Source organism: Stegostoma tigrinum, chromosome 4 (genome assembly GCF_030684315.1).
Source record: "Stegostoma tigrinum isolate sSteTig4 chromosome 4, sSteTig4.hap1, whole genome shotgun sequence".
NCBI lineage: Eukaryota > Metazoa > Chordata > Chondrichthyes > Orectolobiformes > Stegostomatidae > Stegostoma > Stegostoma tigrinum.
In genome coordinates, this window is record NC_081357.1 from 59,516,821 (window position 1) to 59,522,820 (window position 6,000).

Genomic DNA, 6,000 nt, shown 5'->3' on the forward strand with positions numbered 1-6,000 from the left:
CTTCTGCACCATAGAAAACTCATAGTCTAAGAACCTATAATTCACAAAATAGTTTTTCTTATTCTTCTCAAATCAGTTTTGTATTTCAGAATGACTAAAGTATTTGTGGATTGACACCATTCGATTGAGAGAAGATGAGGGAGTTTGTGTGATTGTATCTGTATTTAAAGTGGAGACCAGGCAAGTTAAAGGAAAGCAGTGCAAGCTTTTATTTGTTTAACAACAGTAGTTGCCAATATTAGGTGAAATTGAAGCTTAAGTAAGACAACTGCACATAACCTCTGAAACAATAAAAACTTTCAGTGAGATTGGGTTGTTCATAATCATTCAAAATCAGCATGAGTTCAGCTGAGACATATTTTTGTACGTTAAAACATTAAAAGGAGCTGACCAGAGCTCCTACAGGGTTTCTGTAATCACACTGCGAAGGCCTCCATTTTGTTTCCTGCCGTTTGCTGAGTGAGTGGATCTCAACTAGAACAAAGTTAGAATATGGCAATTAACCTCAGCACCCTTTGAACTGAAGTGAGGAATAGTCTGATAGAGTTTCCATTACAAATTAGCGTCACTGGAATATTGTCCTGCTTGTGGATGGAAGAGGATAGGATTTGGCTCAATTATTATGTCTATAACTAAATGGTCAATTGGTACTCACTGGTTAACGCCCAATGCATCGAATAGCTACTTAGATTATGTATCAGAGGATTGCCAAGGTTGTTTATCACACCTTTGCAAGAATGAACAGAGAGGAGACGGAATTGTGGGAAAGTGTAGCTTGTCAGATTGTATCATATCTTAACACTAAGGCTTGGCATTCCATTAGTCACTACCAAGTCTTATTTAAGACTATGAAGTGGACAAAATCCTGATCTAACCATGCAACAAACCTGTTACTCAGGTAAGAGCAAAGTACTACAAATGCTAGAAATCTCAAACAAAAATGTTGGACAACTCAGTAGGTCTAAAACTATAAAACTCTGAAGAAGACTCTTTGGACTTGAAAAAGCCTGTTTTTCTGTCCACAGATGTCACCAGGTTTCACTAGCTTTTTGTTTTGCTTAGCTGATGATGCTTATGGTTTGGTGTCCTAGCATTTACTTACTTTCAGACAAGTGTGAACAAACTTGTGTTCTATACTGTGTTCAACACTGGATGGAAAACACAAGTGATTTGGACAGAAAACCCTGTTGAACAATATGTCATCAGTAAGACACATTAAATTTTGCACACTTCTTGTGGGCTAAGCTTTCCTAATTTTATGATGACGGATCAGAATACTAAAAGTATTTGCCAAAATACATTTCCATTTTCAAAAAAATAGGATTGCTACAAAAACAGAAAGATGTAGGCATAAATTCAATCACTATCTGGCAAAGGCCTCAGGAACCCAATGGAGTGTCACATCTATAAAGTGTCAGCAAACCTCAAATGGTGCTATACTTAACAAGAAAGGGGACTGGCTTTACCCCTCTCAGTAGAAAGTCTCCTCTTGCAGACATACTTGTTCTGCCCTGCGGGACTATGCAACAAAAAAACTGGCTGTATTAGTAATCTGTGTACATTATTGGCCATCATCATGGGTAGATTGCAGCACTGTGAGGCAGAGAGCTTTGAGAAAAGCCATTTTCTATACCCCTGCACAGCAGGTAAATCAAATCAAATCAGAAAAACTCTCCTCACTCTGAATGCTGGAATGTTGACACTGTCATGACAAGTCATGTGTGATGTCCATGGAATGTTGCACGTGTAAAGTGTCAGGAAAACCTCAAACAGGGAAAGACTTAATAAGAAGAGCCCTTTCGGGCTACAATGGTAGAATCAGTAGCGCAGGTCCCATTTCCTACATCAAACTAGAAATCTTAGATTTATAGGAATGTGTGGCTTGTTTTGTTATAAACATCAGGACAGTAGATGTGCTAATGGCAGACATAGTGTGGAGAGAAAAAAAAGTATGAGGCACTGTTGCCTATGATGAAGTACTTTGGGCATAGAACCATGAACATTAGTATAACTGAATCTTAAAATAAAAATGTAAAAATACAACATATGTCTTCTATTAATCTTGAAGCATTTCACAGTGTTTGACCTGTTAAAGTACATCAAACGATACAACTGACTATAAAATGAATATTATCTGTGCCATACCAGGCTCAAAATTTAAGGAACTAATTTATTTTCAGATTTATTATTCAGTTTCTCTTCTGTATTTATGTTTTGTTCTCCATCTTTCTAGTTGCTAACTGGGAGTTCCTAAGGGTGACAGTAATAGTTATGTAGGTAAGTAAATCTTCAGGGATTTGAAATGAACAATAGAGTTTTGTATTCCTGCAGCTCCTTTTTCTGAAGAACTTTAGCAACCTCTCATAAATGACACATAATGTTTATATTTCATCTTTTCTCAGTGCAAAAGGCCTTACAGAGTAAGCATTCAGTTTGTCCGTGGAATATTAGATAAGGTTTAGCAACACATTATTGGTCAGTATTTGACATTTAAACTGTCTGGATTTATCTTTTTATTGGAGACGAGGTTTTATTTATTTGTGCCATTCACATGTATGTATATATGAAACCATAATAAGCAAAAATTTCATCGAGGATTTTGAATTTACTTCACGTATTCACATGTGAAACCGAAACCAATGAGGACACATACCTTTAACATGGAGAGTGCTATATGAAGCAAGTGAAAGCTAAATATTAATACTTGCTGGTGATTCTAAGCTAGCTGACTTAAGAAGTAGAGCATTAGGAGTAGAAAGGTACAAGGAACATTGATAGATTAAGTGTGTAGACAAAACTATGGCAGATTAATATGGGTAAGTATGATATAATTTACTTAGGACATTAGAAGATCAGAACATTCCCTAACTGGTGGAAATCTAAGAATTTTGTATGCGTTGAGAGATTTAGGAGTCCATTCATAGAAATGCTGATCTAAACCAAAAGTATTGCACCCACATCAAAAATATTTGGTACATAAATGCGTAATGTATTTCACTAAATTAACAGAAGATAATTTTTAGAGGAATTTGGAAGTAATAGTCAACATCCTGTTATCAAGATCTGTACAATAAACAACTATAGACCTTTTGTTAATGTCGGAAGGAAGGTAAATTCTGAAATGTCATTTAATAATCTAAGTACTGTAGACTATATGTACTGTAACAAAATCACTCAATTAGATTGATATTTAGCCATTTGTTTTACTCTGCACACAATCACAGTAGGACTGTAGCTGTCAATTTCAATTTGCCTTGGTCCTCACTATCATTTGATTTAACTTTGATTGCAGTGGTCTTAAAGGTCACGTTAACTTCTGCAGTAATTTCCACACTGGCTAAGGTTGGCAGCTGCTTTGAGTAATTTGAAATTGCTGCCAAAATGTTTTATTCTTATTTTTTGATGACTTCCTGCTGTAGGAAATCCACCTTATACTAAACAGGAAGCCTTTCCTGAACCATTCCTTCTCCTGCACACTTGTTGCTAATATTGCGCTTTTTTGTGCTAACATTTGGCAATTTTTCTTTATGGTGGTCCAATTGATCATGTATACATACATTGATTATTTTTACATTGGGCCATGATTGTCTATTTTCCATTCTTGGCATGAAACAATAAAAATCACTGTGCTGCAAACTTTCAAACATAAAAATAGTGAAAACAAAATGTGGAATAATCAAATTAGGGTCACTTTATACTTCTAAATGTTTCTTGGCTGTGATGTATGATTAAAATTATACAAGAAGTGTCACAATGTTAGTGAATATATTTAATTATCATTAAATTAAATAGCAATGGCTTGCATCTGTACTTTTGTGCAAATTGAAAAACAATAGCTGCTTGACTCAATGGGTAAGACACTTCCAAGCCAGAGTTGTATGTACAATTAAGGCCAAACGCACAATTTAGACTGATACTTCAGGACTATAATGAAAGAATGCCACACCATTAGGAGCGCTATTTTTTCAGATGAGATATTCAGCTGAGTTATCTGTCCTTTTTAGGTCGATAGAAATGATCAAATGACATGGCTCAAAACAGAGCAAAATGTTAGTTATCATTTCATCCTCAACAAATATCACCATAGCATGTCGTCGAGCTATTTGTTCCTTGTTTCTGTGGGAACTGTGTGCCAATTGGCTACTATGTATACTACCACAGCAACAATGGTTGAACTTGCAAAATAATTTACTGGTTGTAAAGCATGCTGGAATAGTTTGCCAATATTTAAAGGGCTAAATTAGTGTAGAGGTTGGGTAGCTCAGCTGGTTGAAGAGCTGGCTTGTAACATACAATAACACCACCGTATAGGTTCAATTCCTCCCCTAAATGTAGTTACCATGAAGGAATTCCTTTTCAAACTCTTCTCTTGCCTGAGACATAGTGATCCTCAGGTTAAACCAACACCCTCATGAGAGAACAGTCCCATGATATGATAGGGTAATAGTGATTTTACCTTCATGTGAATGCAAGTTTCAAATTTAGGATTTAATGCATTTATTTTAGATTCCTTTTAAAATACGACTGCAGTTATATTAGTCCCGGTTTTACATTCATAATGACATTGAAAACATTGGGGCTTGCTGTCATTACAACTGCAAAACTGATAACAGCTCCTGCATCTGCACTTGTGCAGTTGAAGGCTGAAATTCAGAAGTTGGTATCAACAATTTCAGGCCCCTCTATAGTGAAGTTTCCCAGAAGGAATTATTTAGGAATCACTTGAATTGATGTGAATTTTTATGTTCCATTTTCACTGTAGGAAGAGCTACACCATGTTGAATGGGGTATAACTGGGCTTATAATGGCTTAGTAGGTCATAACTATGATTTAATAAACTTTCAGGTCCTGAAAACCTAATTCAATAATTGTGCAATGTTAAGTACCTTCAATGTGATAAAAATTCCATATTCCTTACAATATAGCATATTTTGGAAAAATGTTGGTGCATGATATTTCAGTTTCTATCTTAATTCCATTTGTTTGTAACAATCTACACTTTGTAAAATTGTATAGATATTCAACATAACGTGCATTTTTCTTCTTAGCTTTGAGAGTTATTCAATGTGATTGACTGCTTATTCTGTTGGTGAACATCAAAGATTACCTTTAGTTGTCACCAGAATTAAGAAAACATTTGGATAGGTCCATGAATGAGAAGGGTTTAGAGGGATATGGACCAAATGTGAGCAATTGGAACTAGCTGAGTGAGCACTATGATTAGCATGGACCAATTTGGGCTGAAGGGCCTGTTTCCATGCTGTATTAATCTATGACTCTATGACTCTATTGGTAAAGGTAGAATCCACAACACTCTTATCATTAAGCTTGGGTGGGTAGCTTTCTAAGAGGTCGGTATTTAGCACCATCATTTCGTCACTAACAACTAACAGTGATTCATAAATTGCTGGATTTTTTACTTTGTAGACCTGAAGCCTTGAACTTGCCTTTTCTGTAGGAGCCTACTGAGCTACCCATATAGTGTTGAACTGCTTAAGACCTGCAACCAATATGCAGAGCATGCTCACTGAATGTTCTACTTGTTAGTAATCCAAATTGCCTTGAAATCCAACTGACATTACCGAACTCTCAATTCGCAGTAGCAGCGGACACTTAACCCTGCTTCAGGCTTGTGCCAGGCAATCATTTCATGGCCCTTGGCAAAATGTTAACAGCCGGTATTGCAACATGACAGGATACTAGATAATGCCTTGTGGTTTTCCTTATGTTGCCAGTCATTTCCAGGGTTAAACATAGAAATCATCCTCATCCTATCCTTCCGTTATTCCAGGATCACAGCCAAACAAAATGTTTCATGTGATAAATATACAATCCTTCCAATGTACACAGTTACACCAAAAAACAAGAAAAACTAACATATTATTCTGAGAAGACCCTGTGAACAAAATACACAATCTAATTAAATGTGTAAATAAATGCAACATTTTGAAAAAGGCTAACGTGTAAAAAATACAGATTGCTGAAATCTGTTGGCAATCT